This window comes from Antechinus flavipes, chromosome 3, assembly GCF_016432865.1.
Source record: "Antechinus flavipes isolate AdamAnt ecotype Samford, QLD, Australia chromosome 3, AdamAnt_v2, whole genome shotgun sequence".
Lineage (NCBI taxonomy): Eukaryota > Metazoa > Chordata > Mammalia > Dasyuromorphia > Dasyuridae > Antechinus > Antechinus flavipes.
Window position 1 is genome coordinate 7933922 of NC_067400.1, and position 19633 is coordinate 7953554.

The 19633-nt window shown below is 45.0% G+C and overlaps 1 protein-coding gene across 2 annotated transcripts in view; it reads right to left on the reverse strand.

Moving 5' to 3' along the window:
* The window catches only part of LPP (LIM domain containing preferred translocation partner in lipoma), a 634535-nt gene that overhangs the window by 578722 nt on the left and 36180 nt on the right, over positions 1–19633 (reverse strand). For both annotated transcript variants that reach the window (XM_051991658.1, XM_051991659.1), the window contains exon 2: positions 2435–2559. The gene's annotated coding sequence lies outside the window, so the exon portion shown is untranslated. The remainder of the gene's footprint in view (positions 1–2434; positions 2560–19633) is intronic.

Genomic DNA, 19633 nt, shown 5'->3' on the forward strand with positions numbered 1-19633 from the left:
TATTGTCTTAGGGAAGAAGGAGAGAAAAAATTTGGAACACAAAATCTTACATATATATATGTGTATATATATATATATATATATATATATATATATACACATTTTTTGGCTGAAATAATTGGGGTTAAGTGACTTGCCCAGGTTCACACAGCTAAGAAGTATTAAGTATCTGAGGCTGGGTTTGAACTCAGATCCTTCTGACTCAAGGGCCAGCACTCGTATAGATTGCACCATCTAGCTATCCCTATGGAACACAAAATCTTACAAAAATGAATTTTGGAATCTACCTTTACATGTATTGGGAAAAATAAAGTACCTATTGAGGGGACAAATAGAAATGCTACTTGTAGATCTCACACTGACTTTGTTGTCCACTAAATGTTTACACTATGTTCACACCAACTATTTTCTAGACTCCTCCAGTTTGGTATAAAAAATTAATATTTTGGTCCCAGGCTTAGAATTTTACATTTATTTTGACTAATGCAAGATATCTGTGCTAGAAATATGTATGTTCGTACTTGGACACTGCCAGAAAGGACTGTTTGCAAAGAAGTGAAAAAGTCCTTTGTCATTCAAAAATATTAGTAATATGGTGAGACGATCTCTCTGGGACCTGTTTCCTCAATTAAAAAGCGAGAAAGTTGGGATACATGATCACTGTGGTTCATTCTCTCTGGCTGCTTGTTTTTCCCCTTTGGGTTGGAAGGTGAAGAAGTGGAAGAACACATTTGACAGCCAAAAGGCCTAAGTGATGGAGCAGACCCAGGAAAGGGGGAAAAGAAGAAAAGGTGTTTGTCATTAATCAAGTGTAGTCCAACTGCCAGGACTCGGGACCTGAATAAAGGCCCCAACATCTGCCAAATCACAAAAGGTAATCACAGCAGCCAGAATAACTAGGAAAAAAGGCGATGACGACACCCCAGAAACATGTGCACTTTATTAGTGCGCAGGGGGAAGGCAGCTCCCAGCAGCCTCGCGGGCAGCAGAGAAGCACATGGAGTTCCTTGAGTTCTCTCTCGTATTTGACATCAACATTAGGAATCGTCATCGGTATCCTTGATGGAGTTCATAGGGACCTGAGGGGCCAGTGACTGCAACCCCCTCTTTTTACAGGAGAAACTGAAACCCAGAAATGCTTCTCTAAATCATTTAGGTAGATTAAGTGTCAGAGGCAGGATTTGAACCTTGGTCCTCTGACTTTACTATGCTATCTCTTATGTATTTCCAGTGACTTGGTGATCATCCTCACTTCCCACCCAAGAGCCACTATGGTTTTCCCCAACTCTGCTATCACTCCAAAACTCAAAACACAGCAAGGCTATTTCCCAAGGGATTCGGGTCCCACTGACCGTCCAGCATTCCCAGAACCTAGTGACCCTGAGGGTCAGGGGTTCAAAGCTAGAGATCTCAATCCAAACTCCCTCACTGCTGCACCATTAGCCCAGGAAGGCAGGCAAGCCTCCGAGCTTCCGTCCCAGGACTACTGAGCGAAAAGGAAACTCCTCGGACATTTCCCCATAGGATAAAAGAGGTTCTTTCTCAAAATTCCAAAGCAGCTGAGAGGACAAAGGGGGGAGGGCCACTGGGTAGATGCACGGCTGCGGGCCTGCGACCCGGTGCAAGCCACGGGATCCAGACCAGGGCTCCTTTTCAGGGCCGGTCTCCCACCTCCTTAGCGGGTGGGGGGTTCTGGCCACAACTGTACATTCCTTTATAAACACAGCAAGCGATGAGGTCATTGCCAGACAACGAAATAAGAAGGGCTACGGAAACCTAGCCGAGAAACGGCGGGATAGCCAAGCGCTCTCCCCCCACAGTCTCCACTGGAACTGTTCAAAGCATTTAGGTAACCGCCTACATATATATATATACATAGAAAGAGAGAGAGAGAGAGAAAAAGAGAGAGAGAGAGAGGGGGGGGGGCTAAGACTAATAGTCTCAGTTTATCTTTCATTTATAAGTTACTAAATATGAGTTACTAAACCAGCTCTATATACAATTCCACATTCTAGCAGATTTACAATTAAACAAATGAACACTTGAGTCAAATAGAGTTCGAGGATGTGAACTTTGGAAGAAAGCTGGAGATCCCAGATTTTAGGTACCAGGCCTAAAATGTTTTTCGGAGTGGGGGGACTCCAGAAATTAAGGCTCCCAGATCTGGTGATGAGTCTCAGTAGGAGAATCCACAAAGAGTATGGTCGGAAGTTATTTAGCAGGGAAGGAAGGAGACATTTTGAAGTAGGAATATTTCCTGTCCAGCAAAGGCGGTACTTGAACTCGAGATATTTCCTATCTCCACAATAGAAAATGCATCTGCCATCTCAGCACGCCTCCTGGGCTAGTCAGCTCCCAAGGAAAATCTCCTAGTACCCAAGATTCCCCCCAGGGCCCCACAAGAGTAAAAAACTAACAGGGGGTTGGTACGTACCGGTGATGTCTCTGATCAAAGAAGGCGGCCCAATAAAGGAAAATCTGGGTGGAAGAGCAGCTGACCTCTGTGAGCTTCCTCCGGGTCTCTCGCACCAAATGGCACCTGAGAATTCTCTTCAAGCCCTGCGGAAAGTCAAATTTTCTCATCAGTCACAAGAGTTTTCCCTGGGAAGAAGCACTACTGTGTCCCAAATGGCTGGCAGCCCGTTCTCCATGATCTGCCCCGACCTGGACTCCTCCAAAGGTTCCATTCATTGTTAGACTCAGAGAGGAGGATAAGAAGAGGGATTCTCAGTCTCAATAGTCCAGAGAAGGAGCTGAACTAACTGGGCTGGAGCCACTGCAGGATCCAGGTCATTCACCAACTCTTTACTATATGACTCTGAATCAGTCCCATAATCTCTGGGTGCTTCCTCACTGGGAATTTGGGCAGGAAGAGATTAGGGGAAGAGAAGGAGGCATTTAAAACAGAGGGAAGGATTAGAGGTGGAGAGAGAGAGATACAGAGAGAGAGACACAGAGACAGAGAGAGACAGAGACAGAGACAGAAACAGAGAGAGGGGTAGGGGGAGAGAGAGAGAGACAGAGAGAAAAAGAGAGAGAGACAGAGAGAGACAGAGAGAGAAAGAGACAGAGAGACAGAGAGAGAGGCTTCCTGTAAATATAACAGTCATTCACAGCTCAAGGGGAAACAAAAAGTTCATTTTATTTAGAAACATGATACTGCCATCCAATTATCAGGATCACAGCACTTGCTACCTCTGGACGCAAAGTGTTTTCTATAAAACCATCCTGTGAGTGGGGAAAGAGGAAACAATCTGACTTAGCCAGGGAGGAAAGTGAGACAGAGGAAGTTGATATTTCCATGTGGAACAAGCTTCTCTCCAGGTCTCCTGCTTCCAGGCTACCCCCACCCTCTCCAATTCATCTTCTACTCAGTATTCCTCACCTGACATAGTCATTCCTACCAGGTTTGACTGCCCTCTCCAGATTCAGAGCTGCCAAAGTGACTTTCCAGAAGCACCTCCCTCCAGAACCTTCAAGAGGTCCTTTTAGCCATCAGGATAAAGAGCAAATGTTTCCATTTGGCTTTCAGCATCCTTCCAAACCTGGCTTAACTTATTCCAGAATGACTTTTCACTATGCCCCCTTTGGGAGCTCTAGGAGTCATGCCCATTTGCTGTTCTCGCCATATGTTATCTCCTCCCTTGCCTTTGCCAAATCTGACCCTCCTCACCACCACCTCTTTAAATCCTAGAGATTGGCGTCTCAGTTCAAGTACCGCCCCTGCTGGAAAATTGTCTTGACCCTCCCAGTTATTACTATTCTGCTCCTCCTGAATGACTTTGTCCATATTGGGGATCAACATATTGCTGTCAGCCCCCGGGGCCCCTCCACTCCTTCCCCCCAGTAGAACGTAATCAACTCAGTGGAAAACTTTTCTTTTTTGTCTGTATCCCTGCCTGGTACAGTGTCTGGCTCAGAGAGTTACTTCAGAAAATCACATATTTAGGACTCAAAGAAGGTCTGAAGGTCCAGTCCCTCTGATTCATTTTACAAATGAGGAAATAGAGGTACAAAAAAGATAAGTGAACTATAAGGTTACAAACTAGTAAGAAGAAGACGTGGGATTTGAATCCAGTGCTCTGACTACTCCAAAGTTGGCGTGCTGACTTTTGCTCCTCATCATCTAGCAAAGACTTATTGAATTCAAATGGCAAAAACATGACCTAAACCAGAAGACTCAGGGAGTCAAATATCAGCTTTGCAGAAACTTAGCCTATTACAGCTATACTAACTCCAGGATGGAAAATTTAAGCTACACACTTTTCTAATGGGACACAGTCTGGCCCAAGGGGAGATTTCATATACTCTTGGAGCTTTGAGTTAGGTGCTCGCAAAATGTCTGTGGCCCAGATGAAATTCAAATGTGTCCATGGGATACAGAGCTAAAAAGAACTTTCAAGACCTAGATATAAACTCAGAAGAAGACAAAAATGTGAAAAGTTACCAAAAAAAAAAAGCCTCAAAGAAAAAAATGTCAATTAGATCAAAGCCCAACAAGAATTCCTGAAAGAGTAAAAGAAAGAGATGAGTGGTAAAGGGAAAATTGGGAAAAGAAATAAGCAACATCAGAAAATTTTGAAAAAGTAATTAACTTGCTAAAAAGAAGCACAAGCACAAAAAGAACTGAAAAAAATAACACCTTAAAAAACAGAATTGGCTTAATAGTAAAAGAAGTTCAAAAATTCACTGAAGAAAACAACTCCTTAAAAACAAAATAGATCCAATGGAAAAGGAAGTTCAAAAATTCACTAAAGAACAAAAGAAGAATTTTCTAGGTGGAAAAAGAGATACCAAATTTCACTCGAGAAATTTATTCCTTAAAAATTATTTCTGGACAAGTAGAAGCTAATGACTACATGAGACATCTTCAAAAAGACATCAAAAGAATGACAATATAGGAGAAAATGTGAACTATTTTGTCAGAAAAACAACTGTCCTGGAAAACAGATCCAGGAGAGATAATTTTAAAAATATTGGACTAACTGAAAGCCATGGTCAAAGAAAGAGCTTAGATATCATATTTTAAGGAATTATCAAGGAAAACAGCCCTGATATCTTAAGATTCAGAACGTCAAATCAAAATGGAAAGAATCCACCAGGCTAAAACAGCAATAAAATGATCCAAGACAGTTCCAAAAGACTCATATTGGAAAATGCTATCCACATATTTTTAATGGAGTCTAAATGCAGATCAAAGCTTACTATTTTCACTTTTTATTGCTTTGTGTTTGTGTGTGTGTATGTGTGTGTGTTTGTGTGTGTTGTGATCTTTCCCTTTGTTCTGTTTCTTCTTTCACAACATGACTATTGTGGGAATATGTTTAACAAAATTGCACATTTTTAATCTATATCAAATTGCTTGATTTGTTTGGGAGGGGGACAGAGGAATGGAGGAAGGGAAGGAGAAAAATTTGGAACTCAAAACCTTATTAAAAAACGAATGGTGAAAACTATGTGTAATTGGAAAAAAGAAAATACTTTACAAATAAATAAATTACACACCAAAAAATGGCAAAACCTATGTGAACTGATGTACAGTTAAATGAAGAGAACCGAGAGATCAGTGAGCACAGTAACAGCAATACTGTAACGATGATCATCTGTGAAAGAATTGGCTACTCTGATCAATACGATGATACAAGACATTTCCAAAGGACTCATAATGAAAAATGTCATCCACCTTCAGAGAAGTAACTGGCAAACTCTGAGTACAAATTGAAATATAACTTTCCTATTCTCTTTATTTTCCTTGGGGTTTTTTTGTTTAAATAATGTTAATATGAAAATAAATTTTGTGTAATTCCACCTGTATAATTGATATAAGATTGTTTGTTTTCTTAATGGATGGGAGAAAGAGAGGAAAGAAGGGAGAGAATTTAGAACTCAAAATTTAAAAACAAAAAAAGTTTTAAAATAATTTTAAAAAGGTATTTTTCAAAAATAAAGAAGAGACGAGGGCTGTTCAGAAGGGAGTTGAGAATAAGCAGATCAGTACTGAAAACAGAAGGCTGAATTTGAATTATCCCTACCCCCTGGTAAAAATCTCCCTAAAACAAAGATAGTGGAAAACTGACTACATCAGAACTTCTGTTTCATGGAGTCACTTGCCCAACATCTTTTTTTATATTTTGAAATGTTCATAAGTGCTTATTAAGTTTGCAATAAATAGATTTTTTTAAAAGTGAGATTAGTAAATGTGCTGTAAGGTCCCTTCTAGCCAAAATCTTTAATATCTGGGATCATAGATAGGAAAGGACCTCAGAGAATCCCTAATCTAATCCCATCCCATTTCTGATGGATAAAACAAGCTCAGAATGGCTGTCACTTGCCCAGGGTCACAGAACTGAGCCATCAAGTCCAATTTCAGACATATTGTCAAAAACTTATGGCTAATATCCCTTCCTAGGGCAATGCACACTCAAGCCCTTGAGGGGGGAGGACGCCATGTTAAATGCATGTGACTGGAAGCCATGGACAGTTGTTTCCCAATTTACAAAAGGTGGCTTTCAATGAGTGACGCCAAAATCAGCATCCTTTCTCTTCCTTCCACCAGAACCCGGAGTCAGCTTCTTGAAGCTGGGGATAAGAAGCACAGAATATCAGGGCTGGGTGAGGGCTTAGCCATCTCCCAGTCCAACCCTCTTGCTTCACAAAAAAGAAACTGAACTAATAAGGAAGGGGAAGTCACAGCTCGCACAGCCCAGTTATAATTTCTTCTTAAAAGCCAGAGCTGGAAGTCAGGTTTTCCAGCTCCCAAGCTGAAGCTCGCCGGGCTGTGCCCCAGGTCCTTCTGAGGGATGCTGCCATTCTCCCTGACCAAGCCATGGAATCGAGCAAGAATCAGCCGAACTCCTCCTTTGATATAGGAGGAAATTGGGTCCCAGGGATGTTAAGTAGGAAGTATCAGAGGCAGACCGCTCGTTCCTGACCCGTAGAGATAGGTTATAACCTATGTGTAGGTTATTGCAATTTTGTTAAACATATTCCCACAATAGTCATATTGTGAAAGAAGAAACAGAACAAAGGGAAAAATCGGAAGACAAAAAAACCCCACAAACTCTCCTCTCTTAGCCCATCGCTTCTCCTCTAGTCATTATCTTCTCCCAGAAGAGACTGGGATTTAGGGCTTCAAATTCAGTCCATCATATACTCGCTGTGTGACTGTGGGCAAGGCTTCTTAACCACCCTGGACATCAGCTCCTTCTCTGCCTAATGAGGGAAACCATCTCTGAGATTCACCGCAGCTTAAAAGCTAGAATCTATCGCCTCTAAATGAGGACCCTGGTCAAACTGATAGATGTGCGTTTATTGAGCACTTACTGTGTGCCTGATACCGTACTGGCCACAAGGGGAGATGTACACAAGGAATGAAACAATTCCTACTCTCAAGAAGCTTGCATCCCAATGGGGGAGAAAAGTGCTTCTAAAATGATCCCAAGGGAGGGGATGAGGGGAAGGGAGGGAAAAAATTGGGAATGAAAGGTTTTACAAGGGTGAATGTTGAAAATTATCCATTGATATGTTTTGAAAATAAAAAGTCTTATTTTTTTTTTTAAAGAAAGAATTACTGATGAGCGTGACTCTTGATTGAGACGATTGAGACAAGTTCCAATGATCTTGTGATGAAGAGATTCATCTACACCCAGAGAGAGGACTGTGGGAAGTGAGAGTGGACCACAACATAATGTTCTCACTCTTTTTGTTGTTGTTCATTTGCATTTTCTTTTCTTACTCATTTTCTTTCCCTTTTAATCTGATTTCTCTTGTGCAGCAAGAGACTTGTATAAATATGTTTATATATAGGGATTTAACATATATTCTAACATGTATAACATATATTGGATTGCTTGCCATGTAGGGCAGGGCTGGGGGGAAGGAGGGGAAAATTTGGATCACAAGGCTATGTAAGGGTCAATGTTGAAAAATTACCCGTGCATATATTAAAAATTTAAAAAACTTTTAAAAAATAAAAATAAATAAAGATTAGAGGGAAAATGGATTTGCCCATGGTTATATAATATATGTCAAACATAGTATTTTATTCCTATCAATTAATTAATAAACATTCATTAAATGCCTTCCAAAAATAACTAAACAAATAAATAAATAAAATGACCCCAAGGGTACAGAGCGGTAGCCTTGGACCAAGCGGCACTGTGTTGTCCCTGAATGAGACAGTTCTCCCTGATAATACCGCTTCCACAGGACAGCCCTTGTGGGATCAAGGGCACATAGGACACCCCTTCTGCAAGCGCCATCCCCTGCCCACAGCTGCCATCCTGGGTAGTTTCATAGGAATGAACAAATTAAACGGCATCGTTTCAGCACTTACTACGTGCTCACTACCGACCGGGCTGTAGCAAGAATCGACCCTCTGGATAATGCTCCCAAGGAGGCCTGAGCTGCAGGCACTTCTGGCATGGCCCTAACAAGCAATTTTCTCCCCGAGACCCCCGCGGTCTAATCACTGCGCACAAGCCCCGCCGACAAATTGCCAGCTCGAACGGCAATCTTTAGTAAGCTCGAGTAGCAGGCCCCGAATGTGAACTCTCTATGCCCCTGTTTTCTGATCCATGGGTCTGGGCGAGGGAGGGCATCTGGGACGGGTCTGCCCGCTTCCAGCCGCAGGAGGCAACGACTCGCTTTGATTTGTGTAAGTCAGACCTGACCGCCCGCGTCCGATTCCACACGTCCCATGTGTATCCGGCTGGAGGAAGGTGTGATTCGGCTCAGACATGGGCAGCCTCCCAGGTGGGGGGAGCAGCAGAAGGGCTAACCAGCATTCCCTGCTAACTAACCCTCTCCCGCCAGAGCGGCCTACACAGCCAGCAGGGGCTTCCCGGAGCCCCTTCACAATCTCCCAGGATCGTATAGAGCTCTGTCCAGGCAACGTTCCCAGGCTGCCCCCCTCCTCTGCCCAAGAGGAAATGTTTCTCGAGCTTCAAGCAATCCCAGTGTCTATAAGACAGTCACACCGACTGGACACACAGAACCGGGCCAGAAAAACATTCCCCCAAGGACGCCGTCCCCCTGACATTTCCTTTCCTCAGTTTCCCTTCTCTCTATTCATGACAGACTATTTCGTTGGCTAATATTGAACCTCACCAATGTGTCTCAGTTAACACCTGTATTCTTAGGGCCTTTCCCATCAGACTCCAAGGGCAGGGACGCTGTCCAGCATCCACAGCCGCGGCATCCAGTTAGAACTCCAGTTTTCCTTATAAGCGCTGCTGTTTCGTTAGCCTCCAAAGTCAGAGCTTTCTGCTCAAAATGAGGAAGGATGAGAAGGGGGAGGCAGGGCAAGGCGGGGATAAGATGCTGAGCCACATGCCCGGGCCTCCTCCACAGAGATGAATCCCTAACTCTGTGAGCTTATTTTCTGGTTGAAATGCCATTGCTATGGGGGATCACTGTGCAGAAGCAGTCAGGAGTCGTGAAAATGCGTGAAAAGGCACGGAAAATCCTGGCCTTGCCACCAATTAGCTCCCACCTTCCCCTCCTCATCAGGGGTGGACCTCTGAGGGCCTTGGGGCCCACAGCTGGAGCCTCAGGAGAGCTCGGAGGGCCATCCACTCCTGCTCTAGTGCCAATCACCCCTTCGAGGATGGCACAAGTCCAGCCTTTCCCTAGCTAGCTAAAGTCCTACTGTGCAAATTACTGTCCCATTTATAGATGAGGAAACCAAGGTTCAGAAGTGACGGGACTTGTCCTGTGTAACCCAGCGGGTACCCAACTCTTCCCACATCTACATCCAAGATTCTACTTTTAAAAGTGCTGAGGTCTGAGACTCTGGTTCAAATTCCCTGGCATCCGGGACAAACTCCTTCACTCCCCGGGCTCCCGCTTTGGCCACACTGCCAGGGACGGCCAGCTCAAGAGACACGGCAACTGGATTTTTTTCCAAGTTCCTTTTCTGGACCAAGCTTCCCTACTTTTGACAGGAAAAGGATTTCTGGCTCTTTGGATCAGAGAGAAATGGCCAAAAGAACAGACCCCATATAAAACATGCATTTGCCTAAAAGGGTCATGAGCTGAGAAAGCAGACGAGGGACATGGCAAAGAACGAGGCAACAAATCACTGCAGAATGCTTTGGTTCAAGTTGAGGGCAGAGATCCCTTGGTGACCAAACTAGCATCTTGCTCCATCCCTCCCGTCTTCTGCCTCTCCCTCTCCCCCTTTCTTTGTCCCTCCCTCTTCCCTCCTTCCCCCTGTGTCTCTCTGCCCCCTTTCTCTCTCCTATTTTTGCCTTCTTCTTCCCTCTATCCCCTCCTCTCCTCCCTTTCTTCCTCCCTCTTCCTTCCTCCCTCCTCCAACCCTTTTCTCTTTTCCCTCCTTCTTCCTGTGTCCCTCTACCCTTTTTTCTCTGTCCTCCTTTCTCTTTCTGTCTTCCTTTCCTCTCTTCCTTCTCTCCCCTTTTCTCTCTGTTCCCTCTTTTTCTTTCCCCCGCCATTCCTTTTCTGTCCCCTTCCTCTTGCCTCCTTCCCTATGTCTCTCTGCCCCCTTTCTCTCTCTTTCTTCTCCTTTCTCTGTCTTCCTCTCCCCTCTTCCTTCTCTCATCTTTTCTCTTTCCTTCCTTCTTTCTTCTTTTCTCCTCCATCCTTTCTCTCTCTCTTTCCTTCTTCCCTGTGTCCCTCTAGCCTCTTTCTCTCTCCCTTTCTCCTTTCTCTTTCTGTCTTCCTTTCCTCTCTTCCTTCTCTCCCCTTTTCTCTGTTCCCTCTTTTTCTTTCCCCCGCCATTCCTTTTCTGTCCCCTTCCTCTTGCCTCCTTCCCTATGTCTCTCTGCCCCCTTTCTCTCTCTCCCCTTCTCTTTTCTCTTTCTGTCTTCCTCTTCCTTCTACCTCCTTCTCTTCCCTCTCTCCCTCCCTTTTCCTTCCTCCCCTTCCATCCCTTTTCTCTCTCCCCACTCGGTCTCTCATACATACCCACACATCCCTCTCACTGCCTTGTTGCAGATGTGTCTGAAAAAGGAATCATCAGTCTCGCTCACTCTGCTCCAGCCCAGCCCATCCCTGGGTGTTCTACTCAGCCTGTGATTCTGTAGAAGTGGACCCTGGGTGCCCCTTTACCTGGAATCAGCTCATGATATTATAAACTTGGATTTGGGAGGGTCTTGGGATCAGTGGAAGGAGAGGAGGCATTATAGGTGAGAGAGAGATGGGGATGGGGTCTAATATATGGGGAACATCCCCCATGTATGAGGCACATGCCCAAAACAAAGCTCAATAAGGGCTTTTTGTTTGTTTTTTGGCCAGCCCTTATCCTGCAATGGCAGAGCCTCTGAGAAGCTCTAACATTAGAGCATGGACACTAAAGAGAAAGGCTCTCCAAAGCTCACGATCCAGTGAAGCTCCTTCCTTACCCACTGGTTCTCCCCAAAACCCACCTCTCCTTCTAGTCTTGGCTCCCCTTTACACATTCTCTTATGAATTAAACTAGGTGTTCCCTGTATACAGAACTCATTTTCTGGCCTCCGAGCTTTAGTAAAGGTTTTCCCCCCGCCCACCACCCACTCCCTGGCTGGAAAGTCTTCCCTCTTCAATTCTGCCTTTTCAAATCCCTAGCTTCTTCAAAGCCCAGCCCAGGACCAACTTCCTCCCTAAGTGCTCAAGTGCCCCCTCTCCCTAACATTAACAACAACACCTACAATTTATATAGCATTTGAAGTGTGCTTTACAAATATCATCCCCTAAGTTCTTTACAACAACTCTGGGAGATAAGTGCTATATTATCCCCACTTTACAAATGAGTAAACTGAGGTTGAGGTGAGTGATTGTCCTCACCGCTGTTAATGCCTTCCCTTTCATGGGCTCAGAATAAATCTTGAGCTTGTATACATAGCTTGCTAGCTGTATGACCTTGGTCAAGTAAGTCTCTTAACCTCTGTTTGCCTCAGTTTTCTCAACTGCAAAGTGGGGATAATCTAGCACCTCCTTCCCAAGGTTGCTGGGAGAATCGAATGCGATAAAGTATTTAGCGTCATCGTGCCTGGCCCATAGTGGGTGCTGTAGGAATTCTTGGGGAGTGACTGAATTCACTCCACTTGATCAGGACTCTTTCCTCGCCCTGCCACAATTTCATCCATTTATTTTAAACGGAAATACGGATACTTAAGTGTTGAATTAAAGGGCTGATCAGCAGAAAAATGCTTCTGTGGAAAAGGACGACAGTGCACCCATCCTCATCCTGCTAAATATCTCATTTCCCTGAACACCATTAATGAAGCACTCTGACTGAAGGAAGTCCTCCACAATCAGGAAAATGAAGCAAGAAACGGAGAGTTCGGCAAAGGGAGGCAAAGGCCTCGGGGAAAAGGTTTTCCAAGGTCAGCTGCGGGGCCTGGAATTTGGTCAAGTGAGAGAGCAGGGTTCTGGGAAGGACCCTGGGGAAGGCTTGCCCATTATCCTGTGAAAGGTCTGCACCAGCCCCGAACACTAAGGCAGCTAAATCCCAGGCCAGTGCCCTCAGCATCTTACCTTCCCATCGCCCCTGGCCTTCCCCTCCATCCTTTCGCACTTCACAGAGTTAACTACTTGAGCGTTCTTGACCCAGGGGGTTCTGGCTGAGTCACCACACTCCAGATTCGGAATGAGTCCAGATTGGTTTCCAGCATTTGTTTGGCGAATTGGACATTGGGGAAGTTTGGGAGCTGGCCCACTTTTCCCTTTCCCAGAGTCCCACTGCAGCATGGCGGAGCTTCGGATACTCTTGGACCAGGGCAATCCGGTGGAAGAGATTGGAGTGGCGGCCCAGGCTCAGACTAAATTATGGATACGGACTAAGGTGCAAACCCACTCAGCTGAGAGAGAGACTCAGCACTCAGTTGGCTTGGGGGTGGATCGCCACAACTCTCAAAGGTCGAGGAGGAAACGGCTACTCCAACAACAACAATCAAAAGCCGCAGCTTTGAAAGAGCAGATGAAGGCTCTCCGGCTTGCTGTTCATTTTTGTGGATGTTTGTCTTATTTGTTGGGGGAGGGAGGTCAATCAGCCTGAGGGAAAGGCAAGGCGGGGTTCCCAGAGGAACCAAAATGTACTGACAGCACCCCCAGTATAAGAGACAGCAGCTCTGCTGTGACGGGGCCGCAGCCCCCCAACTCTCTGGGCCCGACCATTTCCTCTTTGCCTTTGCCCGATGGCATTATACATTAAAAGCTCTGAATTATAGAACGTGAGAAGCCAAAAATGAGATCATCTCAGGGCCTGGATGCCAAGTGAGAAATACCTTAATAACTAGATGGCTTCCTTTGCTACTCGCCTCCCCCCAACAACCTTGCCCTTCTTTGACCCGATCAGCAATGGAACCAGGAAATGTGCACACTTGTAGAATCCCAAGATAATATATGTTGGACACCATCTACTGGGGGGTTCTTTACATGAAACCTGGCAACCAGGTATTTTTAAAAACTATTTCAATATAATATTGCTTTTTTCTCTAATTCTTTTATTTTATGCATTTAAATACATGATTCTAAAAAGGGGTCCAGAAGCGTCACCTGACTACCAAAAAGCAAAGCCCCGCCATTTTCTTGAGGGAAAGAGGGCAAAAGAGGTAACGTGACTTATTCAAGAAAATAGTTATTTGGGGACAACTAGAACACAGATTGAGACTGTCTTGCTTGAAAGTCATCACAGAGAGGATGAAGGCCTTTGGGGACATCACATATGGGCCCCGGTGAAAGGAGCCTGTTCTGTTCAGTCTGAAGAAGAGAGGACATAGGCTCACAGAGTTAGAACTGGGAGGGACCACAAGGCATCTAGTCCGAGGAACCACTGTAAGTTTTTGAAAGGTTGCTCTGAGGCAAAGGGATTAGTCTTGCTCTGGTCCATCTTCCCCCTTTGGGGGCATGGGGAGCCAGAAGGCCAGATGGGAGGGCAGAAGGAGAAACAATGGTGAGGGAAGGGTGCAAAGAGGCACATTTAGGCTGGAGAGATACCAGGAAAACCTCCCAACCAAGTTATTCAAAAGGAGAAAGGTAATGGACTCTCTCTCCTTGGAAATCTTCAAATGAAGACTGGGTGGCCATTTGTGGGAAATGGAATAGAGGGAATTATTGATCAGTCACAAGCTAGACATGAGGCCTTCTTAAGGTCTCGTATCTGATCTGGGGAATCTTTGGCAAGTCCTGATATCTCAGGGTCCAATTTTTCTTACCTATAAAATCAGAGTTGCACTAGATCTCTTCCCACAATTATACCTAGTGGTAACCACCCAAGTCCAGAAAGGCTAGAACCAGTCTTTCCCAAAATTATACCTAGTGGTAACCATCCAAGTCAAGAAAGGCTAGAACCAGTTTTTCCCAAAATTATACCTAGTGGTAACCATCCAAGTCCAGAAAGGCTAGAACTAGTCTTTCCCAAAATTATACCAAGTGGTAACCACCCAAGTCCAGAAAGGCTAGAACCAGTCTTTCCCAAAATTATACCTAGTGGTAACCATCCAAGTCCAGAAAGGCTAGAACCAGTTTTTCCCAAAATTATACCTAGTGGTAACCATCCAAGTCCAGAAAGGCTAGAACTAGTCTTTCCCAAAATTATACCAAGTGGTAACCACCCAAGTCCAGAAAGGCTAGAACCAGTCTTTCCCAAAATTATACCTAGTGGTAACCATCCAAGTCAAGAAAGGCTAGAACCAGTCTTTCCCACAAATTATACCAAGTGATAACCATCCAAATCCAGAAAGGCTAGAACCAGTCTTTCCCAAAATTATACCTAGTGGTAACCATCCAAGTCAAGAAAGGCTAGAACCAGTCTTTCCCACAAATTATACTAAGTGATAACCATCCAAATCCAGAAAAGCTAGAACCAGTCTTTCCCAAAATTATACCAAGTGATAACCATCCAAATCCAGAAAAGCTAGAACCAGTCTTTCCCAAAATTATACCTAGTGGTAACCACCCAAATCCAGAAAGGCTAGAACCAGTCTTTCCCAAAATTATACCTAGTGATAACCACCCAAATCCAGAAAGGCTAGAACCAGTCTTTCCCACAAATTATACCAAGTGGTAACCATCCAAATCCAGAAAAGCTAGAACCAGTCTTTCCCAAAATTATACCAAGTGGTAACCATCCAAATCCAGAAAGGCTAGAACCAGTCTTTCCCAAAATTATACCTAGTGGTAATCACCCAAGTCCAGAAAAGCTAGAACCAGTCTTTCCCAAAATTATACCTAGTGATAACCACCCAAATCCAGAAAGGCTAGAACCAGTCTTTCCCACAAATTATACCAAGTGATAACCATCCAAATCCAGAAAAGCTAGAACCAGTCTTTCCCACAAATTATACCAAGTGGTAACCATCCAAATCCAGAAAAGCTAGAACCAGTCTTTCCCACAAATTATACCAAGTGGTAACCATCCAAATCCAGAAAAGCTAAAACCAGTCTTTCCCACAAATTATACCAAGTGATAACCATCTAAATCCAGAAAAGCTAAAACCAGTCTTTCCCACAAATTATACCAAGTGGTAACCATCCAAATCCAGAAAAGCTAGAATCAGTCTTTACCATAAATTATACCAAGTGGTAACCACCCAAGTCCAGAAAGGCTAGAACCAGTCTTTCCCAAAATTATACCTAGTGGTAACCATCCAAGTCCAGAAAGGCTAGAACCAGTCTTTCCCACAAATTATACCAAGTGGTAACCACCCAAGTCCAGAAAAGCTAGAACCAATCTTTCCCACAATTGGCAGGGAGTGGGGGAGTGAGGTGTGTGTGAAGGGGTGTTAACCCTAAGAAAAAATTAGCTTGCTGGAAATTCAGTTCAGTTCCAGAAACAATCAATGGGTGCATGCTATGGGCAAGGGCCCTACTCGTAATGGGGTTACAGAGAGACCAACAGGAGACCTCAGAGAGTCTTGATGAGCAGACAGTGTCATGTGGGGGGTCTTGGGCTGCATTAAAAGAACAGTATTCCCAGGCATAAGGATGTCCTCTGCCCCATCAGACTCGCCTTAGAAGATTGTGTTCAGTTCTGGAAGCCAAGGTTTAAGGACAGTGAACAGCTGAGGAGTGGCTAGAGAACAATGAGAGGAAGAGGAAGGACTTTTAGGCCACAGGTAGGAGGGGCAGCTGAAAGAGCAGGGAGGGATCTTTGGTTGGAGAAGACTTGGGCGGGCTTGTGGCGAGGGAAGGGCTGAGATCCAGAATCTGAAGGTTGGTCCCATGGAGGATAGAAGTAAATGCAAGGCTCCATCTAGGTCTCCCTCATTCAATAAACTCCTGTGGCTCCCTATCATCTCCAGGATCAAATACCGAGTTCTCTGGCATTCAGAGAACGCCATCACTTGATCCCTTTCTATCTTCCCTGCCTTTTTACACAGTGCCCTCCACACGCCCTGCAGCCCAGTGACACCGGCCACCCCATCCGTCCTCAAATTTGGCAATGCATCTCAGAATTCCCAATGGCTTCTCCAGTGTTTCTCTCTTTCTCCTCTTCTCTGCCTTCCGGCTCCCCTGACATCCCTCCAGGAACTGCCTTTTGCCTTTCTTTGTATCTTCAAGCCCTGCATACAGCAGGTGCTTAATAAATGCTAGTTTATCAACTGACTTGGAGAGATGCTAAAGCCAAAACTTTCATTCTTCCTGAGTCAAGTGGATTATGTTGTTTTCTTCAGAATCTCAAAGGAAAAGACAACATTTTGTGGCTGGATTTCCAGTTTCTGTCAGGATTTATATTTTCACACACTCATCATTAGCTAGGAAATGACCACCATTGAAAAAGAAAAAAAAAAAACTTCTGAATTCAATGGAAATCCCTATTAAATATTTACACGGTGAATATAAGGATTAGAAAATTGGAGGAAAAAAAAGTCTCCGTCCTTAAGAGCTTGTATAGTTATACTGGGGGAGGGAAAAGGACATGAAGTGAGTAAATATCAAGTAATTGGAAAAGGGGGACACCAATGAGAAAACTCCAGGAGACTGACTTTGGGAGCTGGTGTCTGAGCTCTGCTGGCAAGGAAGCAAGGGGTTCTGGGAGGCAACGGTGGCTCGGTGGTGAGAGGAGGATTGTGGGAGAAGGACGAACAGGCTAGCTTGACTATCATGGAGATGATGTGGGGAGAAGTTATTCAGGACTTCTCCCCAGTCTGCACCGCCATGAAATTATGGACGTTCAAGTCTGAGGCAATCTGATAGCCTCAAATTCAGCTCCACCACGTGGGTGAGCTGTCTTGGCCAAGGGTCCTCCAGAGCCCATCTGAGCCAGCAAAGAGCCTCCACGTCCCCAGAAATCCCTTCCCACCTGCCCTGCAGAGACTTAGTCACTGAGACATTATCTCCCCTTCCAAAGGTTACCCTGGGCCACTCTGGGCAAGCCTGGTGACTGGCTAGCGGCCCCGACTGGAACAGGAGCTCTTCGAGGACAGGGACCCCATTTGCCGCTCTTTGTATTCTCAGAGCATGGCACGGAGTTCAGCGCAGGGCACAGAGTTCAGCACAGAGCATGGACAAAATAATGCTTCTTGACCAAAATGCTGACCTCCCACTTTCTTCTCTTCAATATCAGCCAATAACGCTTCCTATAAACAAATGACAACTCAGTTTCCTCATCTGTAAAATGAGCTGGAGTAGGGAAGGGCAAACAACTCCAGGATCTTTGCCAAGACAACCCCAAACGGGTCACAAAGAGTTGGACACAACTGAACAAATTCCAGAGGTTAGCTATCTTAGAGTGATATTTTAATATAATTCAACTAAGATTTTCAATATAAATATCTTTTTTCTCCCTCAGGGCATTTTCTCATTCTTATTTTTATTCTCTGTCTCTCTCTTCTTTCTCTCCCTCCCTCTTCCTTTTCTCTCTCTCCCTCCTTTTCCCCCTTCCTCTTTCTCTCTCTCCCTTCTTCTCTCCTCTCCCTCCATCCTTCCCCCTTTCTTCCCCCCGCCTCTCCTTCTCTCCCCTGACTCTCACACAACTAGAGTTTTTAACCACAGTTAGCCCCGGGTTCTACGGAGAGATTTCAAAGGATCAATGAAGGCACCCAAGACCATGAGAGTATTAAATGTAGTAAGAGCCTGCCAAAGGGTCCATGAGCCAACAAAAAAAGCTCACGACCTGTTTTGGGACATTTCTCCCCAATCCACTGCTGCACATTTCATTCCACACCCCATGGTTGTTTATCCACATGGTACATGTGTTAGAGCGACAGTCATTGATCTCAACAATAAATAATACACCTCAATCTCAGATGCATTTTCAACAACGTTTAAGAAATACAGTGAAAGGGACCTAGTGAAGGTGGAGTAGGCGCCTACCAATCAAAACCCCTTCTGGGTTTCCAGGTCACGCTCAGAGCAGAAATCCCAACTCTCCATCCTAGAAGCCTAAAGGTCCCCTTCGGACAGTCCAGATGCCTCTGTTTGGTGGCAGCAGGTGCAAATCACCCGTTTTGAAAATGGAGAAAATGAGTCAGAATAAGGAAATGCTATCCCACATCACGAAGCAGCCTTGGGGCCGTCTCCGGGGGCTCGAGAGACCCAGGACCCCGGAAAGGCATTCAGTCACACGGTCTTTTGGGCAAGACATTCCCATAACTCAGCTTTCCTGGGCTTCTTCTGACAGGTTCCCTTCCCATTCTCTGAGAGTCTGAGAAGTGAGAAAGGAACAAGAGGAAGATCAAGTCTCTGATAGGCAAAGAGCTCCCAGCCAACTCAATTTCACGCTGAAGAAAAAGAGGCCAGATAAGGAAGGCCTATTTCTAAGAGTTTCTAATCACCTCTCTGCCCGTTTCCAGGAGCAAAACGTGTCAGACAAAAATCCGAATGGCGTCCTTCACTCCCTGCACTCCCACCAGCCTCCACCTCCTTCCTAGTCAGCATCTCTAAGACTCAGAAAGCCACAGTGGGCACGTCGAGCCTGACCCGGGCAGACCCTGCTAGAGCCATGGCTACAGATGCAGATGCCACAGTTTAGGAAGCGACATCAAGTCTGATCAACAGCATCCGATAAGTTCTTTTTTTAAAAGGGCCCGAACTAAGCAATGAGACTATAAATATGAACAAAAAAAAAAAAAAAAAAAAAATCTCTGTCCTCAAGGATCTCACATTCTAATGGAGAAGAAGACACTCAAAGGAAATAGGGGAGGAGGTGCCCACCCAGGGCATGCTGGGGAGAGAAGTTCAACATCAGGAGTGGAGTGAAGAGGAAGGAGCCATAATTATGGCTGGGCCGGTCAGCCACTTGCTGCCATGGGGCACAGAGCACAGGATCTGGAGTAAGTTCAAATCGCCAACATTTATTAGCTGGGTGACCTTACACAAGCCTATTTAACTCCCTGGGTCTCAGTCTCCTCAATTGTAATCTTCTGTCTTCTCTCTAAGCATTTGCTCATGAAATCCCATGCCTGAACATCTCCCCTTGCTGAAACCTTTCCCTTCTGTCAAAGGAAAGGGCCAGGGCCTCTCTTCTGCCTTCCCATTATTCCTGCTCCATTCCTCCGAACAGAAATCATCCCTCTTTCCTCAAATTTCACACAAATTTCACTCCAGCTCCTATTCAGTTAATCAGGTTTTAACTTGCATTATAATCATTTCTCTCCATGTCCTTTGCCCCTTGCAAGATCACAGACTCCCAGGATGCTGAGATTGTACAATCTTGGCCTCCCCTGAGCGTAGCAGAGTACCCAGCATA